Source organism: Neoarius graeffei, chromosome 24 (genome assembly GCF_027579695.1).
Source record: "Neoarius graeffei isolate fNeoGra1 chromosome 24, fNeoGra1.pri, whole genome shotgun sequence".
Lineage (NCBI taxonomy): Eukaryota > Metazoa > Chordata > Actinopteri > Siluriformes > Ariidae > Neoarius > Neoarius graeffei.
In genome coordinates this window covers 30,230,167-30,247,258 of record NC_083592.1, presented here as the reverse complement: position 1 = coordinate 30,247,258, position 17,092 = coordinate 30,230,167, and the positions used below count along the sequence as shown (strand labels likewise).

Here is a 17,092-nt window from a genome sequence, read left to right as displayed (position 1 = left end):
CCCCTAGTTGTAAATCCTGCTGACTTCGAAGGTCACACAAGACAAATAATACATGAACAAACTGGTCCAAGGCCACACGCAGCCTCCATTAGTATCGAGCTGCACGTGATTCACCTCACTGGTTTGAAGCCAGCAGACACAATTCACCAGTCTTTGCTTAAAAATTAATATGGCCTGCAGCCTCACATCGCACCATACATCATCATCATCATCATCAGGGTGGACCTTCATATATTTTATATGGCAGATCTGTACTACCGGTGAAACATTTCATTTTAAGTATTAACAATAAGCATGTTCTCTCCATACGCCTTAAATAACCGTAATGAGCTTTATTTTTCAGCATGACATCGATAATACAAACATTTGGTCTTCTTTATGAAAAATGTCAACCGTCCTAAAATCAACATGAGACGAGTGATTTAGAACGAGCTCTTTTCCTGCAAAGCAGAACAGAACACACGGTTACTGTTAGAAAGTCGAGAATTTATTTGTAGAGTTTTATAAATCATAATATTGTAGCTTTCGTGTGGATTTATACTCTTTGTAGCCATCATTGTAATGGCTTTGTAGTATCGTGCTATTTCTTTTCGCTTACTGTATTTGGCAACATGCTGATGACACGAGAGACCCACAGCAACTCCAGCTTTAGAGATTCATCCAAAGCTTCGGCCATTTTGTGATTGATGAAAATGTTTCGCTCAGTGACCAAATACAGGTAAATAGCAAAGCAAGAGGAGTCACGTGCATGCAAAAATCAACAAGATCTAGTTGGATCTGGGAGGAACGAACACTAACACCATCTCTGAAAAGAACTGTGTAGAGTTTCCTAAAAGCATCGTGGCACAAAAATCATCGTTAAATGGTAGAGCGAGCAGTACAATGAACACACACACTTTCTCTCAGCATTAAGAGGCTTTTGGGAAACCCACCACTGGTAGGTCATTGAGGTTGGGTTTTTCCACGTGAGAAGGAAGAGAATCGAATCGATAATATTACTGAACCAGAATGAAATAAAACCACAGAGTGCCACATTTAAAGATGGAATTACTTCAGCTGGAAAATGAATCCTGTCCAAGGAGGCGTTTCAGTTTCTTGGTTAATCTCCATCCACTTTCGCTCTTCTGAATTTTTCACACAAACGGCATGACTTATTAACACGCTGATTTATAGCGAGGCACAAACGCAGACTCCAGGCAAATATGCATCATGAAAAGAGACACTAATGACAACATTTGTCTTCCCAAGATCAAGACAATTACTAAAACACGTTCCCTTATTTACACATTATGGAATATTTCAAAAGATTATAGTCTTCTTAAGACATGCATTTTATCATCATTCAGGGCACTGCTTTTACTCAAGACTTGGTTTAAAAATAAGGAGTGTGTTTTAAAACGAGTAATAATGGCATTTTAATCCATATTTCTGCTCAAGATAGACTGTGTTCAAACAAAAGATGACTCCAGAGTAGATGTAGTGGTTAGCACTGTCGCCTCACAGCAAGAAGGTTCTGGGTTCGAGCCCAGCGGCCGATGAGGGCCTTTCTGTGTGGAGTTTGCATGTTCTCCCTGTATCTGCGTGGGTTTCCTCTGGGTGCTCCGGTTTCCCCCACAGTCCAAAGACATGCGGTTAGGTTAATATGGGGCAGCCATGGCCTGATGTTGGGCTGAAGTGCCCTCAAGCAAGGCACCTAACCCACAACTGCTCTCTGGGCGCTGGAGCACAGCTGCCCTCTGCTCTGGGTATGTGCGTGTGCTCATTGCTCACTTGTGTGTTCACTGCTTCAGATGGGTTACATTTCACTGTGCTTGAGTGTATGTGTGACAAAATAAAGGCTTCTTGGCTTCTTAAAACACACACACACACTGCACAGGGTTGCCACGGCTGTAGTTATTAACACCAAACTGAACTAGTTTTGGGACAAGGTGGAAAAAAGTCTGCAGTGATTTTTTTTTTTTTTGTTTGACTGAAATAGTCCATCACTGCCAAGAACTTATTTTTAAAGTGAAAAACTGAAATGAAATCAAATCAAAATTCTGCAAAACATACAGTCCCAGTCAAAAGTCTGGGCACCCCTTCTCATTTCTCTCTACCTAGTTGAACGGTTCTTGACATAATATGGATTACTACAGTTGCGGAATAGGCCTATTTACTGTATTTTTATTATTTACTATTTATTGTTTGAGCTCAAATGCATTAAGAAGGCAAGAAATTGCACTAATTAATTTTTGACGAGGCATAGCTGTTAATTGGAAAGCAGCCCAGGTGACTACCTCATAAATTTGGTTAAGATAATGCCAAGTGTGCAAAGCGTCATCGAGGGAAACCCTGCATACGCTGAAGAATCTAAAAGATGATATTTCATAGTTGTAAATGTCTTCAGTATTGTTCTACAATTTAGAAAAACAGTCGCAATACAGAAAAACCCTATGAATGAGTAGGGGTGTCCAAATTTTTGACTGGTACAATGCATCTATGGCAAACAAAGGGAAAGTGTAAATGCAGACAGAGTGTATATAATATAAAGAATCGTGTCTGTTGTAAGATTGGAAGAGGGAAAGACGGATTATGGAGTGGATAACAAATGAACGAGAAGATGATTGAAAGTGCTGTATTGCAGGAACTGTAAATCATGCATGTGCACCATGGTGAAGTTGTTTCCCCACACAAAGATGAAGAAAAAGAAGAATAACACATCTTCCTTTTCATACACCCACATTTTTTTAGGCTCGGGTTATTTTTTGAGTTGCAGTTGGGTTCAAAATTGTGCTAAAACCTGGCAAGCCTGCCTAGCACTTTCTAAAGAAAACCAAACCAAAAAAAAAAAAAAAAAAAACCACTGCCATCTTTGACATGGATGAGCTGTGAAGCTCAGACTCCTCTGGCTTCTTCAGCACTTGGCCGGTCATTTCGACTACGCCACATGGCTAGAGATTATAAAAGCAGAGCGAGGAAGGGAATTTTCCACCTTTTCTCATCTGCCCAGAAAATCCATCCACAAACAAGAGCTCATTTCAAAAGATCGACAGCAGTGGCAAGAGAACAATCACACGATCACACTGAAGAGCTGCCTCAAGGGAAATCTGATGGAACATCACCTCATGAACCTTCCAGGACAAAATTCCTAGGAATATTTGCCAGGACTGAGCAGAAAGCACACAGCCTCGATAATCACCCTGCAGTACAGACTGAAGTGTCACCTGCCTTCCAGACACATCATTGTGCCGCGGGAGCACAGGCAAGAAATCAATGTGGATTAGAACTGAAAGGTGAACATGAGAAAAAAAAAAAGAGGGCTTTCAGTCTTAATTTCTCCAAGGGTCACATGCAAATTAAACCAGATCTCAGAAAAGGGGAAAGGAAAAGGAAAGGGGAGGGGAAGGAAAGAGAAAGGAGAGGAAAAGGAAGGGCAAGAGGAGGGGGAGGGAAAAGGGAGGAAAAGGAAAGGAGAGAGGGGAGGGAAAGGAAAAGGAAGGGCAAGGGAAAAGAAAAGGGGAGGGAAAGGAAAGGGGAGAGGGAAGGAAGCGGAAACGGGAGGGAAAGGAAGCGGAAACGGGAGGGAAAAGGAAAGTTCAAGATAAGGCCTGTGGTGCATTCAGGAAATGTCCCAGTGTCACACGGTTGATATTTAATGTACTGCCTGGAAAGAGATTAAATAAAATTCCTGCTTATGGATTTCAGTTTCGAAGTGACTATACACCAGAGAATCGATTTTTCTCCAGGAGCAAGTGGAGTTCGACTCAATACTAAATTAATGTTTGTTTATTTTCTTCTTCCCTAAACAGCTGTAATATCGGACAGTAAATGCATATAAACGCACAATAGGAGGATATTTTTAAACTACGCCTTTGGAATTGTCATATCCATCAATCATTCTTAGCCCGTTTTCCTCCATAATGCCTGAACTCCATCAGGAATAATTCTATTCAGACTTGTTTACTCCTGTGTGTCCATTCACAGGATTGATTTATTGATCTGTGCTTTGTCCTACAGATAGGAGAACTGCTGAAAAACAGAAAAGCATGTGATGGGGATAACTGTTCACGTCAGTAAACATTGATTTTAGCACTGACATGAATATTATTAACAATTATATCAGAGTTTGCTCACGGAGTGATTGCAGGATCAATATCTGGAGGTGGAACTCGTCATTGGTGGTAGACTGTAAATACACAGGCATACAGGACATGCCGGAGTACGATTTCTCCATCCAGTATATTCTTAAATATACGGTACATTTCAATAATACTTTTTGTACATCATGACCCTATATTTATCTACTAATAAATATATTTAGGCAGTACCTAAAAACAGAGCTCCTGATGGAGTTTGAGCAAAATGTTTACAAGGGCACAAAATCAACATGAATAGAAACTAATAATGAGAGACGCATCGCAGTTACGATACATATTTAGATATTTATTCCTTTCTTTGACACCACATGCCATGCACCAGAAACAACACCAAGACATTTATTATGGTGCGACTCTGCTGGGTGCCTGGAGGACAACAGTGAACCAACGCTTTCACTTTACACCATTAAAGTTATGATGGAATATTATCGGACATAAGGACAAATCAATATCGATCTGTGGTAGCTTTAGATCATCTACAACTAAGGAACGACGCTCATAATTGCTAATGAACTGTACAATAATTATGTTTCCATGAGTGTACAGAGTAAGAAATCATTTAGGTGTTTATTTAAAAAAAAATTTAAAAAAATACAATGCAAAGATACATTGCCCACTATGAATTTTTTTCCATCTGTATTTTCCATAAAATGTGTTTGTATGTCATCCCATGTTATTTTTTTTAAATCAAATAAAAAATAAGCGCAAGATTAAAAGCCCACCTATCTTATGTAAATAAAAGATACAAATTTTGTTCTCTGGTGGTATAGCGTTTGAGATACTTTGCCTTGCACTTACGATCAGGTTCCCCAGGGTGGTAAAAGTACATCGTTCATACAAACGGATGTTGTACGGTTGCAAAAGGCATCAAAAATCAGGTTGATGTATTCCCATATTCTCTCCGCATGCGGGGAGCTCCACTGTTACATTTTGCACTTCCTGTGAAATCCATCCTCACTGATCAGATTGTACAGCGAAATATTAACTGAAGACCATCCTAAAGTATGATCAGTACAAACACCAGACTTGTTGACAGAGAACAACATTGTCCAAGACTTAATCCTCACCTTTAATATTTTCACGTCACAGATTAACTTTTTTTTTTTAAATGGATAAAAATTATGTGCAACTTTTTTCCAGTTACTTGGTGCATTCATGAATCAACGGTTAGCTTAAAGGGTTCACATTGTGCCAAACTACATCCTCCTTTCTTTTAAATTCAACATACGGTAGCACATACGGAGACAAAATGTATCACACCTCACTCACTACACACAGTATATCCAGAAACTATGAGCATTATAGTAAAAGTTATGGGGGGGGGGGGGGGGGGGAGACCTCTACACACATGCTGTACAGTGGTGCTTGAAAGTTTATGAACCCTTTAGAATTTGATATTTCTGCATAAATATGACCTAAAACATCAGATTTTCACACAAGTCCTGAAAGTAGATAAAGAGAACCCAGTTAAACAAATGAGACAAAAATATTATACTTGGACATTTATTTATTGAGGAAAATGATCCAATATTACATATCTGAGGGTGGCACGGTGGTGTAGTGGTTAGTGCTGTTGCCTCACAGCAAGAAGGTCCGGGTTCGAGCCCCGTGGCCAGCGAGGGCCTTCCTGTGCAGAGTTTGCATGTTCTCCCCGTGTCCGCGTGGGTTTCCTCCGGGTGCTCTGGTTTCCCCCACAGTCCAAAGACATGCAGGTTAGGTTAACTGGTGACTCTAAATTGACCGTAGGTGTGAATGGTTGTTTGTCTCTATGTGTCAGCCCTGCGATGATCTGGCGACTTGTCCAGGGTGTACCCCGCCTTTCGCCCGTAGTCAGCTGGGATAGGCTCCAGCTTGCCTGCGACCCTGTAGAACAGGATAAAGCGGCTAGAGATAATGAGATGAGATTACATATCTGTGAGTGGCAAAAGTATGTGAACCTCTAGGATTAGCAGTTAATTTGAAGGTGAAATTAGAGTCAGGTGTTTTCAATCAATGGGATGACAATCAGGTGTAAGTGGGCACCCTGTTTTATTTAAAGAACAGGGATCTATCAAAGTCTGATCTTCACAACATGTTTGTGGAAGTGTATTACGGTACAAACAAAGGAGATTTCCGAGGACCTCAGAAAAAGCGTTGTTGATGCTCATCAGGCTGGAAAAGGTTACAAAACCATCTCTAAAGACTTTGGACTCCACCAATCCACAGTCTGACAGATTGTGTATAAATGGAGGAAATTCATGACCGTTGTTACCCTCCCCAGGAGTGATCGACCAACAAAGATCACTCCAAGAGCAAGGCATGTAATAGTCGGTGAGGTCACAAAGGACCCCAGGGTAACTTGTAAACAACGGAAGGCCTCTCTCACATTGGCGAATGTTAATGTTCATGAGACCACCATCAGGAGAACACTGAACAACAATGGTGTGCATGGCAGGGTTGCAAGGAGAAAGCCACTGCTCTCCAAAAAGAACATTGCTGCTTGTCTGCAGTTTGCTAAAGATCACATGGACAAGTCAGAAGTCTATTGGAAAAATGCTTCGTGGACGGATGAGACCAAAATAGAACTTTTGGTTGAAATGAGAGGCGTTATGTTTGGATAAAGGAAAACACCACATTCCAGCATAAGAACCTTATCCCATGTTTTGCTGCATCTGGGCCAGGACGGCTTGCCATCATTGATGGAACAATTAATTCTGAATTATACCAGCGAATTCTAAAGGAAAATGTCAGGACATTTGTCCATGAACTGAATCTCAAGAGAAGGTGGGTCATGCAGCAAGACAACGACCCTAAGCACACAAGTCGTTCTACCAAAGAATGGTTAAAGAAGAATAAAGTTAGTGTTTTGGAATGGCCAAGTCAAAGTCCTGACCTTAATCTAATGGAAATGTTGTGGAAGGACCTGAAGCGAGCAGTTCATGTGAGGAAACCCACCAACATCCCAGAGTTGAAGCTTTTCTGTACAAAGGAATGGGCTAAAATTCCTCCAAGCCGGTGTGCAGGACTGATCAACAGTTACCGCAAACGTTTAGCTGCAGTTATTGCTGCACAAGGGGGTCACACCAGATACTGAAAGCAAATGTTCACATACTTTTGCCACGCACAGATATGTAATATTGGATCATTTTCCTCAATAAATAAATGACCAAGTATAATATTTTTGTCTCATTTGTTTAACTGGGTTCTCTTTATCTACCGGTACTTTTAGGACTTGTGTGAAAATCTGATATTGTTTTAGGTCATATTTATGCAGAAATATAGAAAATTCTAAAGGGTTCACAAACTTTCAAGCACCACTGTACATACAGGATATACACACACACACACACACACTAGTGCATCTCAAAAAATTAGAATATTGTGAAAAAGTTCAATATTTTCCATCAGTTATTTAAGAAAGTGAAAATGTTATATATTATAGACTCACTACACAAACTAAAATGTTTCAAGCATTTTTCTATTTTAATCAGTATGGCATACAGTACAAAAACATAAAAAAAACCCATCTCAAAATATTAGAATATTTCATTTCGAGTTTGAGTAAAACAGTATGAACACAGTGTATCTCTCGGTCTAGTTCAGTACGCACAGCCACAATCATGGGGAAGACTACTGACTTGACTATTGTCCAGAAGATGATCACTGATGCCCTCCACAAGGAGGGTAAGCCACAAAAGGTCATTGCTGAAAAGGGTGGCTGGAAAAGGTGCACAAGCAACAGGGATGGCCGCAGTCTTGAGAGGATTGTCAAGAAAAGTTGATTCAAGAACTTGGGAGAGCTTCACAAGGAGTGGACTGAGGCTGGTGTCAGTGTATCAAGACCCATCACGAACAGACATCTTCAAGAAAGGGGATACAACTTTCGCATTCCTAATATCAAGCTACTCCTGAGCCAGAGACAATGTCAGAAGTGTCTTATCTGAGCTAAGGAGAGAAAGAAATGGACTGTTGCTCAGTGGTCCAAAGTCCTCTTTTCAGATGAAAGTACATTTTGCATTTAATTTGGAAATCACAGTTCTACAGTCTGGAGGAAGAGTGGAGAGGCACAGAATCCAAGGTGTTTGAAGCCCAGTGTGAAGTTTCCACAGTCTGATGATTTGGGGTGCCATGTTATCTGCTGGTGTTGGTCCACTGTATTTTATCAAGTCCAAAGTCAACACAGCCATCTACCAGGAGATTTTAGAGCACGTCATGCTTCCATCTGCTGACGAGCTTTTTGGAGATGCTGATTTCCTTTTCCAGCAGGACTGAGCACCTGCCCACAGTGCCAAAACTACTACCAAATGGTTTGCTGACCATGATATTACTGTGTTTGACTGGCCAGCCAACTTGCCTGACCTGAACCCCATAGAGAATCTATGGGGTATTGTCAATAGAAAGATGAGAAACACCCAACCCAAAAATACAGATGCGCTGAAGGCCACTATCAAAGCAACCTGGGCTTCAATAACACCTCAGCAGTGCCACAGACTGATCACCTCCATGCCACAACGCATTGATACAGTAATTCATAGTAAAGGAGCCCCAACCAAGTATTGAGTGTATAAATTAATATACTTTTCAGAAGTTGGACATTTCTGTATTGTAAATCCTTTTTTTGATTGATCTTAGGGAATATTCTAATAATTTGAGATACTGGATTTCTGATTTTCATGAGCTATAAGCCATAATCATCAAAATTAAAACAAAAAAGGCTTTAAATATTTCACTTTACATGTAATGAATACAGAATATATGAAAGTTTACCTTTTTGAATTAAATTATGAAAAAAAGGAACTTTTTCATGGTATTCTAATATATATATTACACACACACACACACACACACACACACACACACACACACACACACACACACACACACACACACACCAGCCCTGAGAAATGCTGAGATGCTATGTTTATGATTAGATGCTATGTTTATCATTATGAAACTCAGGTGAAATACATTTATGAATTAAAATTATAACTTAAAAGTGGACAATGAAATGAAAGTGTCGAATATGAGCTCTTTAAAGAAAAAGGTGCACTGTTTAAAATGATTTAAGCGACTTAAAATTAGATTGTGCTTCCACAGGATATAAACCAGACAGTGAAGAATGTAATGTTCTCCAACAGTTGTACTATTATTTCTGTCTAAAGCGAAGAGCTAAAGAACAGAACATGTGTAATCTTATAAAGTAAGTCGCTTGGGGCTGCTTTAATGCCTGTTGTGGCTCGGACTACACAGTAAAGACTAAAAAAAAAAAAAATAGATTAAATAAAGAATGATGTCCCAAATAGAAATGGGAAATTATTATAATTGCCTGCTGTGGCAGTGAACCGTCACGTCTGATCTTTAAGAACTTCCCTTCTTCCCTATTGGGCATTGAAACACTTGGTCTTATCAAGCTTGAATTCCATGTCATGGAGAAAAAAATTAAAAAATTAACGCTAAAAAATTCAATTTTCAAACAAATCTGAGGACGTGATGCTGTTGAACTTATTCAGCCATCCGTATTGTGGTACCTGAACTGAATGCAGTGATAAAGCCTTGAGGTCCTTTATGATATTTCACAAGCACAAAAAAATCACTCTGATGGGACGCCAGTGACTGATCCTGAGACTCTTCTTGCTCTCCGGACCTGCCTGATTGATCCGGATACTACTTCTGCACTTGTGGATCACTCTCTGATAGACTGTCCTACATGGATACTCGAATGATTCCTAAAAACAGTTTATGACCAATTCTCATGTTTGTTGAGTGGATAATCTCACCTGGATACTGTAGACTTTGACCTGCACTGCTGCTGTCGTCATAAAGACTGTGGTGCACATAATGAACATCCTTTCAATCCACGTTCTGCTGCCTGTCTGAATTTAGAGCATACAGATGTTTAAAGAGTAATGATTTATAATTACAGTCTGGTACAGGTGTGACGATTCAACTGGAATCGCGATTCACATTTTTTTGTCCTGTTTTATAACTGATGCAAATCATCATCAATACTCTGTTTACTGTCAGCCTAGGAATGTCGAGCAATAAAAAAACAAAAGTCGTGTTGCCTTTGTAGTTTTTATTCAAACTCCAGTCACTCACATTGACTTTGAATGTATGAGTCATTTTTGGCACATTTTAATTTTCAAACCGCAAAACACTAAAAAACAAAAAAGCAACGGAAACTTCATGACTTTTGCCTCAATCTTTTAAAACACAAAAATACAGTCACTTGTGCTAAAGTGAATCCCACCTCTTGAGACACAACATTCATTTAGGGAGTACAGAAGGCACCGAGATCATAAGAAATGCCACCAAACTGGGCTTTTAAAAGCCGATGGCTTCAGGAATTCCGAGTCGTCCACCACGTTGTTCACAAAGCAATGCGTGATCTTGTGAGATTGCTATAGCAACCACAAACATGACTGCGCCCACGTACAGCTCCGGATACCGAATCAAATTTTTAATATCAAAACTATGCCATTTGTTGAAATTTGTTATGCATCTAGGATTATTGGGATGAAATTAAGTATCATTAGTGAATCGCGATGCATTCAATTTTAATCGATTTTTGAATTGCAGCTTGAAATGGATCGATAGATCGGAGATTGATTAATCGTCACAGCCCTACAATCTGGAATCACTCGTACCTTCTTTCCACAAATGTGAACCAGGTGCTAGTGCCAGTACAGGGTTGCAAACCTTCTAAGAACCGGCTTGTTTGTCCACAGGCTAGAGAGCCACTATAGAACCATGTCATTATGTCACTGTATACATCTCCACTTGCCCACTAAGCACAACAACAACAAACTACACAGTCTCTTGAAAAACGCTACACTAGCTCTGTTTATTTTTTTCAGGGTTTTTGTTTATCATGATAACCCCGACCCCAGTCCCTGACGTAAGCACTTCTTGGTTCGAGACCAGCAAAGCATTGGTGCAAATCTCAGAGCCAGTTCTCTGGCTGTTGAAACATGAAGAACCGGTTCGAGATTATGGACTGTGGTGCTGAACCAGTCCTTCAACTGTCTTGATGGAAAAACGATAACGGAGTCTGATTGAATCTGGTTCCTCTGAAGGTTTTTGTCATCTCAGGAAGCTTTTTTTCCCCCCACTGTCACATCTGGGCTGCTCATTACAGATCTAAATAATATAAATCTCGTACAGTCGGATTTCTGAAAAGCTTCTTTATGACTGTTTACTGTTAAAAGTATGATATTAAAAGGAAAGGGAAAAAAAACACTGTAAAACTCTTTTAAGTCGTCTACTATAAAGCTGCCGCAGGGCTAAATTCATCAGTGGTCAATTCCCCTCATCTCCTCCAGCCTATAAAGACCAACAGTGAAATAATATGGTTTTGACACAAAGCCTGTGGGAATCAGACTCTTAGTGCGGATTGAAATCTTATTTGCAAAGGGCGGGTCGAAGCTTACTGTACATCTGCACCACATCAGCCTTCCTAAAATCATTTCTTACTGCGACATCAGCATCCTGTGGGCACTGTCAGGAAAAGACACATCAAGAACCCATGCCCAGCTGGAAACAAACAAGATGAGATGTGTAAAAGAGAATTTTCCAAACGCAGTGGTGCTGTGTACCTGCATGTCCAACATCAGCAGCAATCAGCATCAGGATGAGGAAAAGCGACTGATGCTTCATCAATCCGGCATCGGAGAACAAAACACACACACACACACACACACACACACACACATAAGGAGCTTTATGAATCTGATGCATGAATGATTTCTCAGGCTCTGACTCGAGCACCAGGCAGTCTCCTGTTTATTGTATTGAAGGCATTCACTGCAGTGCAAAGTTGTGTTTCTGTGGAATATTTCCGGCCCGGAACTCATCTGCATTACAGCCTCTCCTGCTGGGAAAATCAGGAGCCGAGGAGCTGTATTACTCAGGATTCTCCTTTTGTTTACATTATCAGCTACAAGACCGCTGCCAGCCTGCGACTCTGGAACAGCTGCTAATTTCAACTAAACACACACACACACACACACACACACACCCCATGCTCCGCTCTTTCACAGGTTCCTCGTTATGCACGCGCTCTTATTCAGTCACACCCGAAGCTCAGAAACACCGGATAATCAGCATCATCACCACCATCACCACCTCACCTGCGCTCGGCTGCCTGTGATTTCAGCAGTGTAACGGATCCCGAGCCCCGCCCGGCTCCACCATCTTCCTCCGTTCCTGCCTCGCGCTCGCACTGACGGCTTGGTGGGCGGAGCAACGTGACGCCAGACGCTTCGGCTCCACCCATACAGTCAGCGAAGACATGTTATGATTTTAATACACTATATATATATATATATATATACACACACACACACACACGGGCGGCACGGTGGTGTAGTGGTTAGCACTGTCGCCTCGCAGCAAGAAGGTTCTGGGTTCGAGCCCCGTGGCCGGCGAGGGCCTTTCTGTGCGGAGTTTGCATGTTCTCCCCGTGGGTTTCCTCCGGGTGCTCTGGTTTCGTCCAAAGACATGCAGGTTAGGTTAACTGGTGACTCTAAATTGACCGTAGGTGTGAATCAGTGGCAGCTGGTAGTCTTTCAAACAGGGGAGGCTGGTCGGTTACGATATTTCCAGATTTTAAAAGAAAAAACATCAGTTTTGCCCATACTCTTGCCTCTGATCTGGCTGATTGTTGGCAGCGTCACAAACTGTGAAATAACAGGTTCTTTTGGCCCATTAGCCTACTGTCCAATATACATGATGGGGGGGTATATTTTAACATTTTATATTTAAAAATTGTGGCATGCTGTTTAAAAATTGATCATTATTGAAAGCAGCTCTTTGTCAGGAACCTCAGCAGTAGAGCTGGGTGCCACACATTTCATTCAATGACACTTTCTCTATATTTTACTTATTTTGACTGAGAAATGTTTTATTGACAATTTTGATAACCCTTCACTTTTAATCCAGGTCTGTAGTGTGAAATGTTCTCGGCTGTGTTTTTGTTTAAAAATGTTTTCCAAATTGTAGCGGTGTTTAATTCATATCCAGAAAAATATATATTCCAATATAATATACTCAGCATAAACATTTTAAATAGATTCTATATTTTTGGTCCATCCATGACATATTACTAAAGTAGCCTATTTACTGTTGTTGATGTGGGTCACTTGCTGTTAGCCAGTTCACTTTCTCGTACCAGGAGAGCTGAAAGGAACGAGTATTATTCCCTACCTTTTTCACCAAGTCAATTTGAGGCGTTGGTCTACCCTGCTCTTTAATTTTAATTTTTTCCTCGAAAGGAAGACTGGCAAATGGCTTCGCCAAAATTAAATCAGCAATGCTTGGCATCCGTGCACAGCTTTCTTGCTAGCTGACTAGCCCCCTCAAGTTCAAGTTCAGTCACTCAAATAAACGAAATTTCTGGAACTAAGATGGCAAACTTGACAACACTATATTTACACTTTATTTACAATGAAAATATATACAAACTAAAAAAGCTGGTAGAAACTGTATGTAATGAATGAAATCGAAATGTAAGCTGATTCATAATTTAATTCAAAAAGGTCAATTTTCATATCTTATTATCTGGGGCGGCACGGTGGTGTAGTGGTTAGCGCTGTCGCCTCACAGCAAGAAGGTCCTGGGTTCGAGCCCCGGGGCCGGCGAGGGCCTTTCTGTGTGGAGTTTGCATGTTGTCTGCGTGGGTTTCCTCCGGGTGCTCCAGTTTCCCCCACAGTCCAAAGACATGCAGGTTAGGTTAACTGGTGACTCTAAATTGACCGTAGGTGTGAATGGTTGTCTGTGTCTATGTGTCAGCCCTGTGATGACCTGGCGACTTGTCCAGGGTGTACCCCGCCTTTCGCCCGTAGTCAGCTGGGATAGGCTCCAGCTTGCCTGTAACCCTGTAGAAGGATAAAGCGGCTAGAGATAATGAGATGAGATCTTATTATCTGTAGCCGCTTTATCCTGTTCTACAGGGTCGCAGGCAAGCTGGAGCCTATCCCAGCTGACTACGGGCGAAAGGTGGGGTACACCCTGGACAAGTCGCCAGGTCATCACAGGGCTGACACATAGACACAGAAAACCATTCACACTCACATTCACATCTACGGTCAATTTAGAGTCACCAGTTAACCTAACCTGCATGTCTTTGGACGGTGGGGGAAACCGGAGCACCCAGAGGAAACCCACGCGGACACGGGGAGAACATGCAAACTCCACAGAGAAAGGCCCTCATCGGCCACAGGGCTCAAACCCGGACCTTCTTGCTGTGAGGCGACAGTGCTAACCACTACACCACCGTGCCGCCCCTTGATTTTCATATATTCTTTATTAATCACATGTAAAGTGAAATATTTCAAGCCTTTTTCTGTTTTAATTTTGATGATTATGGCTTAGACAGTAGTTAATGAAAATCAGAAATACAGTATCTCAAAAATATTTCGAGTTTGAGCAAAACAGTATAAAATACTGTGCATCTCTCAGTCTAGTTCAGTACACACAGCCACAATCATGGGGAAGACTGCTGACTTGACAGTTTTCCAGAAGATGATTATCGACACCTTCCCCAAGGAGGCGAAGCCACAGAAGGTCATTCCTGAAAAGGGTGGCTGGAAAAGGTCCACAAGCAACAGGGACGACCGTAGCCTTGAGAGGATTGTCAAGAAAAGTCAATTCAAGAACTTGGGAGAGCTTCACAAGGAGTGGACTGAGGCTGGTGTCAGTGCATCAAGAGCCACCACATACAGATGTCTTCAGAAAAGGGGCTACAACTGTTACATTCCTAATATCAAGCCACTCCTGAACCAGAGACAGCATCAGAAGCATCTTACCTGGGCAAAGGAGAGAAAGAACTGGACTGTTGCACAGTGGTCCAAAGTCTTCTTTTCAGATGAAAATAAAATTTGCATTTAATTTGGAAATCCAGCTCCTAGAGTCTGGAGGAAGAGTAGAGAGGCCCAGAATCCAAGGTATTTGAAATCCAGTGTGAAGTTTCCGCAGTCTGTGATGATTTAGGGTGCCATGTCATCTGCTGGCATTGGTCCACTGTGTTTTATCAAGTCCAAAGCCAACGCGGCCATCTACCAGGAGATTTTAGAGCACTTCATGCTTCCATCTGCTGACAAGCTTTATGGAGGTGCTAATGTCCTTTTCCAGCAGGACTTAGCACCTGCCCACAGTGCCAAAACTACTACCAAATGGTTTGCTGACCATGATATTGCTGTGCTTGATTGGCCAGCCAACTCACCTGACCTGAAGCCCATAGAGAATCTATGCGGTATTAGCAAGAGGAAGATGAGAAACACCCGACCCAAAAATACAGACAACCTGAAGGCTGCTATCAAAGCAATGTGTCTCCATGCCACGCCACACTGATGCAGCAATTTGTGGTAAAGGAGCCCCAACCAAGTATTGAGTGCATCAGTGATCATACTTTTCAGAAATAGGACAATTCTGTGTTGTAAATCCTTTTTTGATTGATCTTAGGAAATATTCTAACAATTTGAGATACTGGGTTTCTGATTTTCATCAGCTATAAGCCATAAAAATCAAAATTAAAAACAACAACAACAAAAAGCTTGAACTATTTCACTTTGTATAAAGAATATATGAACGTTCACCTTTTTTAATTAAAATTACCAAAAAAACACTTTTTCACGATATTATAATTTAAGAGGCACTTGTACTTAGTGGTGCTTGAAAGTTTGTGAACCCTTTAGAATTTGATTTTTCTGCAAAAATATGACCTAAAACATCATCAGATTTTCACACAAGTCTTAAAAATAAAGAGAACCCAGTTAAAACAAATGAGACAAAAATATTACACTTGGTCATTTATTTATTGAGGAAAATGATCCAATATTACATATCTGAGTGGCAAAAGTATGTGAACCTCTAGGATTAGCAGTTAATTTGAAGGTGAAATTAGAGTCAGGTGTTTTCAATCAATAGGATGACAATCAGGTGTGAGTGGGCACCCTGTTTTATTTAAAGAACAGGGATCTATCAAAGTCTGATCTTCACAACACATGTTTGTGGAAGTGTATCATGGCACGAACAAAGGAGATTTCTGAGGACCTCAGAAAAAGCGTTGTTGATGCTCATCAGGCTGGAAAAGGTTACAAAACCATCTCTAAAGAGTTTGGACTCCACCAATCCACAGTCCGACAGATTGTGTACAAATGGAGAAAATTCAAGACCATTGTTACCCTCCCCAGGAGTGGTCGACCAAGAAAGATCACTCCAAGAGCAAGGCATGTAATAGTCGGCGAGGTCACAAAGGGCCCCAGGTTAACTTCTAAGCAACTGAAGGCCTCTCACACATTGGCTAATGTTAATGTTCATGAGTCCACCATCAGGAGAACACTGAACAACAATGGTGTGCATGGCAGGATTGCAAGGAGAAAGCCACTGCTCTCCAAAAAGAACACTGCTGCTCATCTGCAGTTTGCTAAAGATCACGTGGACAAGCCAGAAGGCTATTGGAAAAATGTTTTGTGGACGGATGAGACCAAAATAGAACTTCTTGGTTTAAATGAGAAGCATTATGTTTGGAGAAAGGAAAAACACTGCATTCCAGCATAAGAACCTTATCCCATCTGTGAAACATGGTGGTGGTAGTAGTATCATGGATTGGGCCCGTTTTGCTGCATCTGGGCCAGGACGGCTTGCCATCATTGATGGAACAATGAATTCTGAATTATACCAGCGAATTCTAAAGGAAAATGTCAGGACATCTGTCCATGAACTGAATCTCAAGAGAAGGTGGGTCATGCAGCAAGACAACGACCCCAAGCACGCAAGTTGTTCTATCAATAAATGGTTAAAAAGAATAAAATTCTAAAGGGTTAACAAACTTTCAAGCACCACTGTAAGTAATATTTTCCAATTCATTGTCCTATGATAGACAATTACATTGTCATATTCTGAGTAATAGTGAAATGTGAGTGTGCATGCAAGCATACTGACTGTGGCCCCGGTAAACATGCCTATATTACTGAATC

The 17,092-nt window shown here is 41.1% G+C and overlaps 1 protein-coding gene across 2 annotated transcripts in view; it reads right to left on the bottom strand.

Moving 5' to 3' along the window:
- Window positions 1-12,327, bottom strand: part of apba1a (amyloid beta (A4) precursor protein-binding, family A, member 1a) — a 138,272-nt gene extending 125,945 nt beyond the window's left edge. The window contains exon 1 of one of the 2 annotated variants that reach the window (XM_060907019.1): window positions 12,245-12,327. The gene's annotated coding sequence lies outside the window, so the exon portion shown is untranslated. The remainder of the gene's footprint in view (window positions 1-12,244) is intronic. The other variant, XM_060907020.1, reaches the window with a different exon arrangement.
- Window positions 12,328-17,092: the final 4,765 nt, after the last annotated feature.